We start from the raw sequence: 12,044 nt of genomic DNA on the forward strand, positions 1-12,044 counted from the left end.
AATATTAGTAAGAAGTTTTGATAATTGTATTGAATTTGTGATATTGCATAACTATACACTTATACCCAATTTTTGTTTAAATCGGATCCAGACCTACAGTTAAACTGATAAACCCAACAATCCGGTTTGTAATTTGGTTGTGTTTTAGGAAAAAAAATTATTATTTAATAATCCGGTATAATTCAAAACCGGTTACCAGTTGAACTATTAGTTGAACCAATACGTAATTTTTAATTATTAACGCATATGGTTTTTAGTTGTATTATTAAAATTTGTTTGTATTCTAATTAGGAAGTTGGACTTTTTATTTTTTTATGAAATAAGATTATACAATCTCGTGGATCATGAAACTATTAACAAAGTTAATTGTTGTGATTTGGCATTAGTTTATTTTGTTATCAGTTATCTATTATAATATTTATGTTTTATATTTAGATTATTTTAGATTTTAAATTTAATTTTCTTATTCACATTAGACATTAATAATACTTAAAGATTTTCAGTTTAAGATATAACTCGTAAACTGAAATTTTCTACTGCTAGTTTAGGATATAACTCGTAAACACATAAGATGCTGCTAGATTTTGATCCGCGCTTTCAAAGCACGAAATTATTTTCGAAACAATTCAAAATTTATTTGATATAAATATGTATTCTTATACATTTAGATTTATAAATGAAACGTTATATTGAGTATTTTAAAATCCGACCCGACCTGCAGTTAAATTGACAAATTGTGTGGTTTCGTATGTAGTTCGGTTTAGTTTAAAAAATATTATTTAAAAATCCTATAAAACCCGTAAAAACAACTAAAACCCGGGATCTGGCTACCGGTTGAACTGATAGATGATCCAATATGAAATTCGGTTAGACTTAAATTATTATAGTCAAATTAAATTTTCATCTTGTTGTAAGGGTAATAGATCAATATTCGAGAGGATGCATACTAAAAATGAAATATATTTGAGCATCAATAATTTGTATATGTTTATTATAACTTAATGATTTATGTTTGTAAATATAATTTTCATTTATTTAATTAGTTTACTTTTGATAAATATATTTTGTGTGTTTGAATAACCCGTAAAAATATATTCATAAAAATATCAAGTAACATGTTTCATCGTGTTTTAAATATTAATAGTATCGAACTATTAATATTGTTTATCATATATATATAGATTTATGTATATGTATATTTAATTTAATAAGAATTATATTTTTATGTATTTAGTGAGGGTTTTGAAGAAATTGTTTTTTTGCATTTGGATTAATATATAGTTCTATATATACGAATTAATAGACATGTATAATTATTTATTACATTAATAAATAAAATATAATTTATTTTTATTGAAATTTTGTATTTATACAAAATTAAATTCATTAGTTTAAAAAAATAATAGATTAGTTAGTTAGTTCCTTAATTTTAGGCATGATATATATTTAATTGCAATTAAATTAGATATATGAATATATGAATAGAAATAATAGAAAAGATAACTAAATTATATTATATAAATATATGAAGAGAAATAATAGGACTAACCTAACTTTTTTGATAGTCTAAAAAGTAATCGATAAATATTACTCATGTTTTAATAGTATTTATAGTACATAATTTCGACACTCTTTAGAGGACTGTGAACATGTGAATTCTCAAATCACTCGTATCCAAAACTTTGAAATTTTGCCAGATAGGAGGTTGCGCAATAGCTCCTATTTGCTGACCAAAAAAGAGGTTTAGCAATAACTTGTAGTTTCAGAGAATTCAAGGGAAGTTATACTTTGGCCAGGGAAGTTATACGTTGTTCAATAATTTATAATTACTGTAAGATATCACTCTTAATAAAATCTCTATTGCTCCTAAGAAACCAATAAGAGCATACCAGATTTAATATGAATTAAAAAAGGAGAAAGAAAATAGTGTTGGACCTTTTTCTGTTCTGATTTTCAACAGCGTTTTGGCATGTGATCATATCTAAAGTTAAAAGATCCCTACACACACATATACACGCACACAATCCCAGAAGAAACCCAATTGTTAACATTAAGTAAAGGCAAATTGAAAAGTTAACCCCACTTGTCACAACAGACAAATTAAAATAAAACTAAGAACATTGACCATACAATGTGTATCCCACTTGTACCCATTTCCAAACCCAAAACAGTTTTTTTTTTAAATGGAAATCGCTAGGCCTGGGCACGGATCGGATATCCGGGTTTTTGAAGGTATTTGCGATTTGCTTCGAGTGTTACGGATATCTAATTTTCCGATTTGCTTTGATTCGGAAAAATACGGATATTCGGAAAAACGGATATCCGGAAAATAAATAGATATTTGCGGATATTTGCGGATACTTACGGATATCTCATTTGTTTTGATTAATACAAATAATCTTAAAATTTTGATACAAATTTTTTTGGAAATTTTTTTTTAGCATGATATGAAAGATAAAAATTAAATGATATAGTGAATCTACATATTTTGTAAAATTTTAAAATTAATTAACAATTATAATAACACAAAACTTAAGAAAAAATTATAATTGTCATAAATGTTTTTTTCTCCTTTTATGTAATACTTTTACATAAGTAATAATGTGAATAGAATCTGTCAAATCATATGTTAGAATAATAATTTTATACATTTAAAATTTTAAATATAATCAAAATATACATGTATTTATATATTGACGAATCGGATCGGATATTCGATTCCAAAAATTTTAATATTTGTGATTTGCTTCGATATTAACGGATATTGAATTTTAGTATTTGCTTTGCTTTGAAAGCTTACGGATATTCGGAATTTTCGGATCGAATAGCAACGGATAACGAATCGAATCAAATTTCACGGATAAAATGCCCACCCCTAGAAATCGCTGCAGCCTTACTATGTTCACTTCTTAATCCGCATCATAAAATTGTAATCACTTGTCAAAACAAGTTTACAGTAAAAAGTGTTTGGTAAAACCGTAAAACTGTTATATAGGTTCTTACTACTATTTTGGTCAATGTCGAACCAAAACAAAATAAAATGGGACCCGAATCACCAATAATATTTTGCAATTAAAAAACTTAGGTATCTAAGTAACTGAGTGGTCTTTTGAATCAGACAAAAGCACCAAGAAACATGTACAAAAAACAGGTCAAGGTTAGTTTTCTCTTTGGCCACACGTAGAATATTATATTGCATTACAATATGTGTAAAGCATATTAATACGGCACAACAAAATCAATGGTTCTCAATATTTCCACCGATCTCGAACGAAAACCTGAGTTATATATGCCCTTTGTCAAAAAAAAAAACCTGAGTTATGACCTGTGAGCACTATAAACAAATTTAACTTTTTTTCTTTTGAGAAAAACTGTGTGTTATTTAATTATATAGTTTTTTTTGTTTTCCATGCGCAATATAATAAGATAGTTTGTTATTTAGAAAAATAAAGCATAATATAATTTAGTGGTTATGTAATTACTATTTTTATAGTTATTGACCTAATTTTATAAATTTAACAGTGACTTAGTGTAATCATTAAAAGTTCTCTTTGACAAAGATCATTATTAATTGTACATACCTAATTTTACGTACCGAGGGTTTGATGTTATGTCAATAAAACTGAACTTCCACCACACAGCTATTCAAACACATATTTTCATTTTTCTGATGGAATATGTGAATCATTGTATATGAAACTAAATTAACAAGTTGTCTTGGCCTACTGGTAAACGGGCTCCGCCTGGAGCTTCCGTCCTGGATTCGATTCCGCTTTGCCACCGGAACTAATGTTAAATCGCAAGAATATGTGGGTTGCCGTCGGCCTCAGAAGAATTAGTCTTTGGGCCTAAAAAACTTTTGGGATCAACCCTCTTATTAATCACAAAAAAAAACTAAATTAACTAATCTTGCATATAGGAACGAACGCTTGTTTTTCCTGTTATTCTATCCATTGCAGTTTTCTTATTATGTCCTATGTTATGCATATTGTTTTTTTTTTCTTATGGTGGTTAGTTGTTCGGTACTGGAAAATTTTCTGAATTCTTTGGCTTTTGGCTCCAAGGATATATCGTTTTCCATTGGATTTATCTTCAGAGGTTCCATAAGTTGTGTAATCTTTCTTTTTTTTTGTATCAGTAAATTTTCCATTTTGCACAACGGTGATGAAAGAATTCTGTACATCGTTTTTTATTTTATTGGATATTTCTGAATGAACATTTTTAACCTTACTATCGCTATTAAAATTAAAGTTTCATCTTAAAATCACAAAATTTCAGTAATACCAAATTAATTAATCTATAGATGAGTTGTGGATGTTGTGTCTGGTATACTAAACATTTAAAGTATATTCTTAGAAGTGCAACGTTTTTGGCATCATTTATATGCACATAGTGCTGTAATTTGTCACAAGAATATTTAAAAGCATATGTCATTATATGTATACTTTTTTATTTGACTTTGTAATTGTTTTGTAATTAAAGCCGCCTCTAAAAGATGAAAATGGCGTGTAAAGCGATACATTTTGTTGATAGTTTTTGAAGGAAACAACACAATATAGCAAAAATGCAGTTTCAATATATGCAAAGTGGAATTAGCCTGCAATTAATTAAGCATTTTCCACACAACTCCATCTACATGTGCTGTCTTCTAAAGCAACTACACAAGAATATTCTATATAGATCCTTATCTCTTTACGTGCATGTAAAAAGCATAATAGTATTTTCAACGAAACGAAACGATTGTCATCGCTCTATGGTGAATTGGTGATTGGTGAGTATGATAGATAGATACGTGTAACTGATGCAGTGAACGATAATCGAGCAAAGAAGATGCCACTATATAGAAACAATGAGAATGATAATGTATTATTTGAAAATTTGAGCCGGCTTTGGAGATGAGCATTGTATATGAAAAATATTTTTAATAATAAAATAATAAATATATATTGAATAATTAAGAAATCATTAACTACTACGTAGGTAATTAAATTACATACGACGCAGACACAACAATCAAAATAATATTTTCCTTACAATAATTTTATGGTAAATAACCTAAACAATAGGTTTTATCTCATTTGTATAATATATAACTAAATTTAAATGATATTAACATAGATATAAAGTATTTATAATATGGCTATTTATTAAATGAAACTTTTTCATCATATGGTTTTATGATCATTTGTGTCTTCTTATAACAAAAAATTATAAACCATTGATAACAAAAAATTTAATGTGATATTTTTAATTGTTTTAATAATCTATAATCATTTTTAAATATTAAATACAAATTTTGAAATTAAAATATTAAGTTCTCTATACAAATTTTGAAATTAAAATATTTATGTATTTTATATGGTATATATAGTCTAAAAGTGGTAAAAATCCTGATATATCAGTTGTTTGTAACTAATCATTAATCATTACCAATTAAAAGATAGTTTCTCGATCTTAATATATAAAATATTTTGGTTAGAATTTGGAAAATAAAATTGGATGTTTTACACATAAAACAGATATGCAATATAATTAAAATATTCTAACCAATAACAAGAAAAAAATCATAATAATACAGTACAGTATATTAAGCAAATATAAAGTTTACATAGAAACTTAAATAAATTCAAGAGATTCTTTCAGAAATGACTCAAAACTTGTAGATAAATACAAAACTAAACTCTTTAACAAAAAAAATATTTTCTTTATTCATCCTAGAAGTTCGATTTATTCACGGAAATAAAATTATATTTTTTATTTTTCTTTTACAAAAAGATTGTTTTACTCAATCATCTTGATCTTCATCTTTTATTTACAACAATTTCATTGTTATCAATACACAATTCACCATGAACAACCAATTTCAAATACTAAATGTACTTAAAACTGTCATCTACATCTTCATATTCTCGTTTCTACACATACAATCCATTTATTTTTCACTTTCTCTCTCATTTCATCTTAAAATCCAAATTTTTATTTATAAGGTTATTCGAGTTTTCAAGTTCATGATTTTTGATCAAGAATGAACGGATAACCTTCATTAAGAAATTATGTGTACTTGGAGAAGGTAAACATGAATCTCACCGGATCTAATAATGATATTTGACTTTTTCAGATATATTTCTCTAAAAGATTTCTCTAGAAGTCTTCTGATGTTCTGGTCAATGCATGAATTAGTTTTGCAATTGACTATTTTATGTTTTTTTTCTTAGAACTCCTCTAGGTGTCTTCTATATTTTCTTTGTAACAAAAAAAAAACAAGTAGAATTCTCCAAAAAACTTCTCTGAGAAGCAGGTTATTTTTGAAACCTGGTTGAATTTTTTACAGAAATTTAACTTTTACAAAGCAGAATTTTAGAGAAGTCTTCTACTATAAGACTTCTTGAAAAGTCTTCTTAAACTCACATGAAATCTCCAAAGTTTGGAAATAATTCTACATATGTTAATTATGCAATTGAAGATAAATAATAAAACATCTAATACTAAAATTAAACATTTGAAGACTTCTTGAGAAGTCTTCTTTAATTTTATTCCGAGATTCTGGTCAAATTTTTTATTTCGAGAGCATACTTCTATAGAAATCTTCTCTTTTCAAATAGTTCATTTCAAAACTAACCTACACATAACAATAAGAAGATTTCTCTATAACTCTTACATGAAAAAAATCAAATTTCAGCAAAATTTTAGTCAATTGCAAAAATAACCTTATTATCATAGAAAACTTTTTTAGAAGTCTTCTCTAGAAAAACAAAATTCTAAATACAAAAGTAACTCAATAATTTACAAAGAAAGACATCTTTTGAAGTTTTGCTAATTGAGAAGAATTATTAAGAAGTCTCCTTAATAAAATTTTAATCGTAAAAATAACTCAAACTCGAGAATTCTCTAGAAGTCTGCTGGAAGAAGTCTTCTTCGTTAATTTTTGTAAAACTTGGATTTTCTCCAAACCTAAGAAAATTGTTAATTCATGTATTATGTCAATATGAAAAGACTGAAAGTCTGAAATATATAACAATTGCTTATAATTATGTGGTCAGCAGTTTTTTATTTATTTTTATTTCTAATTAACCAGAGATGACTTCTTAAGAAGCCTAGTAAGAGAAGACTGTTAGTTTTAGTAAAACTAAAATTTTCATGTTTAAAATAAAAGTTTAAGATTTTCATTGTTTCTGATAAAAAAAAAGATTTTTCATTGTTAATTCATTTCTATTTTTCAATATATAGGCTACTGGATAAAATTTATAACTTATTCTTTTATAGTTATGAGATTAACAGTAATAATGTTTATTTATTTTTCTAGTTAATGACAGAATTCTTCTCTGTTCACTTTAAAAAACTTGTTTTTCATATATAAACTGAACTTTTACGATGTTCTTGTTAATTTACGTTTATTCAAGTTTTAATAAAGTTGGGACATCATGTATATTTTTCAGTGTTAAAACTAATGAATGAAATATATAACTCAATTGTTTATAATTATACGGTCAGCTATATTTTTTATTTATATATATTTCTAGTTAACCATAAAAAGATTTCTTAAAAAGTTTGCTGAGAGAAGACTGTTAATTTAGTAAAACTACAATTTCCATATTTAAATACAATTTTCAGATTTTCATTGTTAATTCATGCGTATTTTTCAATATCTAGGCTACTGGATAAAATTTATAACTTATTTTTATAATTATGAGATTAATAGTAATCATGTTTATTTTTATTTCTAGTTAGTACAGAAGTCTTCTCTGTCCGTTTTTTAAAAACTTGTTTTTCATATATAAACTGGATTTTTGTGATGATCTTTTTAATTTACATTTATTTAAATTGTGTAAAGAAAATTTTAAAAGTCACAGTGTACCTTAAAATCCTTAAAATTAAAACAATTTACATCATATTAATTTGAACAATATATGATAAATGTCTAAAATTAACATAACGGTCATCGAGAGCTTTTGGACCGGAACGACCGACGATATGACGAGGAGATTGAATTCACCACCGCATGTCAAGACATATATTTGGATGGAAACTCAGTAAGTATTTAAGGTATTTTTGGTGTCTTGAGTATTTTGAATATTTAAAATTTAGTTATTTCCAATCATCCAATCATATTGGATAATTCTGAGTATTTTAAATATTTTTGGACATTAAATCTATTATATTTAAATATATAAATTGTAATTTGGGTATTTTTGGATATCTGAAAAATGTTTCTGTTTGGGTCGAATTCGGTTCTGCTCTTCAGATATCAAAATTTTAGATCTGTTTGGATATCTTACTAGTTTCGCTCTATATTTGGTACAAATTTTTGGGTCGGGTTTGGCTTGTTTTTTTTAGTTATAGTATTTTTCCTAATTCTAATAAATGTATATAAGACATTGTATAACATAAAAATAGTATGGTAGAACACCTAGGTGAACACCTTAATCGCATTTTCGAACACCGATCAAAAGTAAAGATAAGCGTGAAAAGACCTAGTCGTGCATTAGATACTATAGAATCCTTCATTGAGCTCATGTCCAACTCTTTATTGTCTGATTAGTACAATATTGTCCACTTTGGTCCTAAGAGGCTGGCCCGCATGGATTTACTTTTGGTTTCTTTCCCAAAAGGCCTCAACCAATGATTTAAATTTCTTGAAATTTGAGAATGCTTCACCTTTCTCTTTCATGAGGATAGTCCACATATACCTGGAATGATCTTCGATCAAGACGAAAACATATCTATTTCCTCCAGCCGTAGGTGGTGTGGTGGGACCACACAGATCGCCATGTACTAGTTCCAACACTCTTGTTGCTCGGAATGAACTCTCTTGTGGGAATGATTTTTGAATTTGATTCCCACGCAAGCAAGTTACACAAGTCTTCTTCTCGACTCCGAATTGCGGCATACCGATAACCATCTTCTTATCCACCATAGACATCAAATTATTAAGGCCTAAATGACCTAACCGTGCGTGCCAGAGAGATGATTCCCTAATATGTACCATCTGTAAGCACTTAGTACTCTCTACCTCCAATGTCACCTTGTATAGTCGATTCATGGATTGTTTTTCTTTCACCAGTAACTTGCTATCTCGACCATATAGCAGCAAATAATCCTCCTTCATTCTCACTTCGCATCCAGACTCTGTCGTTTGGCCAAGACTTATTATATTACTCTTAAGATCATGAATAAAATACACATCGGGAGCACTTTTCTTTCACTGTTCTTAGTTATGATGAGGATGGAGCCCTTTCCTTTGATATCTATCTAAGAATCATCTCCAAATCTTACATTCCGGTTACTCTCATATCAAGCTTCGAGAAAGTAATCAAGGTTTCCTGTCATATGATTGCTGGCACCATTATCCAAATACCACAAGTTGTCTCCGGCAGAGGTTACAACAAGCTTGCTCGGTATGACGTTTCTTTCATTAAGATATACAACTTCATACATTATCAACTCGTCTGCTTCATGCGTCGTCCCCTCATCTCCTTCTTGTGTTTCTCGTAGTTTAAGCAATCGATCAGGACAATTCATAGCAAAGTGTCCCAACTTATCAGACCGAAAACACGTTACTCTTGATGCATCTCTCCCCTCACGATAGTAACCTCCATTCTGCTGATATCCAAACTGTCCTCGGCCTCTTCCTCGATACCAGAATCGGCCACCTCTGTCTGTACCTCTTCTGGAGTCGTATCTCTCTTGATATGGTTGTGAATCCGTGTTGGTGTACATCAATTTGTTTTGTCCTTGATATTCTTGCTTCTCTTCTTCCTCGTCGAAGATTATTTCTTCATAGGCTTTTAACCTTTCCACAATATCTTCGAAGCTTGTTTTGTCAAGATCAAGAACCTTTTCCAGCGCGGTTATGATGTGTATATACTTTTTTCTTGGTAGACTACTGAGTAATTTCTTGACGATATTTGGTTCCTCAATATTTTTACCTAGGAATTTCTTGACGATATTTGCTACCTAGGAATTTCTTGTATATACTTTCGATTGAGTCTGTTTCCTTCATCTTTAGTTTGTTAAAATCTGCCATCAAGGTTTGTAGTCTAACCTCTCTCACATGGTCAGCTCCCATATGTATCATCTTTAACGCTTCCCATATTTCTTTCGCGGTTTGTAGATTTCCGACTTGTAAAATCAATGACTCTGGTATGGATTGGAAAAGTAGAGCTCTCGCTAAGTAATTCTTCTCTCCGGTTTCTTCTCCTGGATCAATGACCTCTCGACCTTATGAACCTTTAACGCCGCATTCATACGCATTGTCCGTACTGTATAGTTGGTATCGGTTAGTAATGGACATTGTATAGACGCAGAACCACTTCTCTTTGTGTTGCTAGCCGCTGCAACTATCTCTCCCATATCTCGAATTTGTTTGACTCAATAGAAGCTCTGATACCAATTATTGAATCAAACTCTTAACTCAAATTCTTATTATTAATCTCTCTCTCATCCTCTACTAATATTTAAATGAACCTTTGAAATCCCGTGCCAGTGAGATGATATATTCCACAAAGAGAAGATTCATTTTTCAAATGAATATTCAGTTCCATATATAAAAAAATACATATCAATTGAAAACATATTTTGTATATTTACATATAAATTTTATTTTATAAATTAAATTCGGTTTACAATAAATTTTGGTTTACAACACTAAACCAATAATACATAAATTATTACTCTAACCCTAACTAAACCAACTAATTAATGTTAACCTAATTAAACCAGTTAACTAAACCTAAATCTACGCTTCAGCCACCATCCTCCATCTTCACAAAGCTTTAGCCACCATCGCCACCTTCAGAAAACTTCAGCCACCATCCACGAACCACCAACAAACCACCGGCTTTTGTACCACTGCCACACCACGCTTAACCGGAGATGCCGCTGTGTAACACCACCAATTATTCTTTCTGTTTCATCATCTTCTGGATCTGTAAAAAAACAAAATCGATTAGAGGAGAACATAGTAAGATGAGAAGAGAAGAAAGAGACAGACAGACAGAAACAGAGAGAGAGAGAGGTGACATGGTGCTGGTGAGAGCGTGACGGTGGTGATGGGGGCGAAGACACGATGGAATCAAAAGAGGGCGGTGGTGACAAACGTGAAGGCCGACGGTATGGTGGTGAAGAGGAGATGAAATTGAAAGAGGAGATGTGCAGAGATAAAAATGAACCAAAGAGATGAGAGAAAAGAAAGAAGAAGATGAAGAAGCGTAGAGAATGAATGTCGTAGAAGAAAAGAGTGGAGAGGAAAGAGAAAGATAACGAGAGATTAGATCTGGTCTGTTGGATTAATCTGATCCAATGGTGGAGATTGTGATCTGAGTACTTTGATATTATTGGTCAATGCAAATATTTTTGTTAATTGATTTCTTATGTTTGGTAAAGTTATATTAAATTTTAATTTATAGTTCTATTTAATTTATGTGTTAGATAATATAAAATTTAATCAAGTTTTTTAGTGTATAACATAAAAATTAAAATATTAAAATTAAACTTTAAAAGTTATGTTTATGATTTTAAAAAATTATGTTTATGATAGAGGGTTTGAAATTTGGGGAATGGGACTTCTAGTTTAAAAACAAATTGGGTTAAATCTAAGATATTAGGTTATAGTATGAATTGTTAGGTTAAATTTATTTTTGCTAAGTATTTAGGTTTTAAATTTAAGATATGAAGTTGACGTTTGGATATAGTGTATGAAATTAAGGTTTTTTGAAGAGTTTGAAAAATTATAAGTATAATTAGGGTTTGAAGGTTTTAATATTTTGTTACTTTTGTAAGTGAGAGTAAAAAAATAATTAGGTTTTGAAGCTTAGATATAGGGTTTGAAATTTAAAATAAACTTAGTGTTTTATGATATAAGGTATATAAATAAAGTTTAGTGTTTTATGATATAAAGTTTAAATATTATATCAAGAATATTCAATGTATATATAGTTTATGTTTGAAGTTAGGATTTAGGATATAGGGTTTGATTAAAGATTAAAGATTTGTGTTTAGGAAATTATAGTTTAAGATTAAAAAGATTAATTTTTGAGTTTAGTTTT

The 12,044-nt window shown here is 28.9% G+C and overlaps 1 long non-coding RNA gene across 2 annotated transcripts; it reads right to left on the bottom strand.

Annotated features, from left to right (window-relative positions):
* Window positions 1–10,558: 10,558 nt before the first annotated feature.
* LOC130499597 (uncharacterized) lies at window positions 10,559–11,272 on the bottom strand. 2 transcript variants are annotated; one of them, XR_008938495.1, is made up of 2 exons: window positions 11,020–11,272; window positions 10,559–10,925 (listed from the first exon to the last, which is right to left on the bottom strand). It is a non-coding gene; the product is annotated as an uncharacterized LOC130499597 (long non-coding RNA). The 2 variants fall into 2 exon arrangements; XR_008938496.1 differs by having other exon boundaries at window positions 10,995–11,272.
* Between the last annotated feature and the right edge of the window lie 772 nt (window positions 11,273–12,044).

This window comes from Raphanus sativus, chromosome 9 (assembly GCF_000801105.2).
Source record: "Raphanus sativus cultivar WK10039 chromosome 9, ASM80110v3, whole genome shotgun sequence".
In the NCBI taxonomy this organism is placed as follows: domain Eukaryota; kingdom Viridiplantae; phylum Streptophyta; class Magnoliopsida; order Brassicales; family Brassicaceae; genus Raphanus; species Raphanus sativus.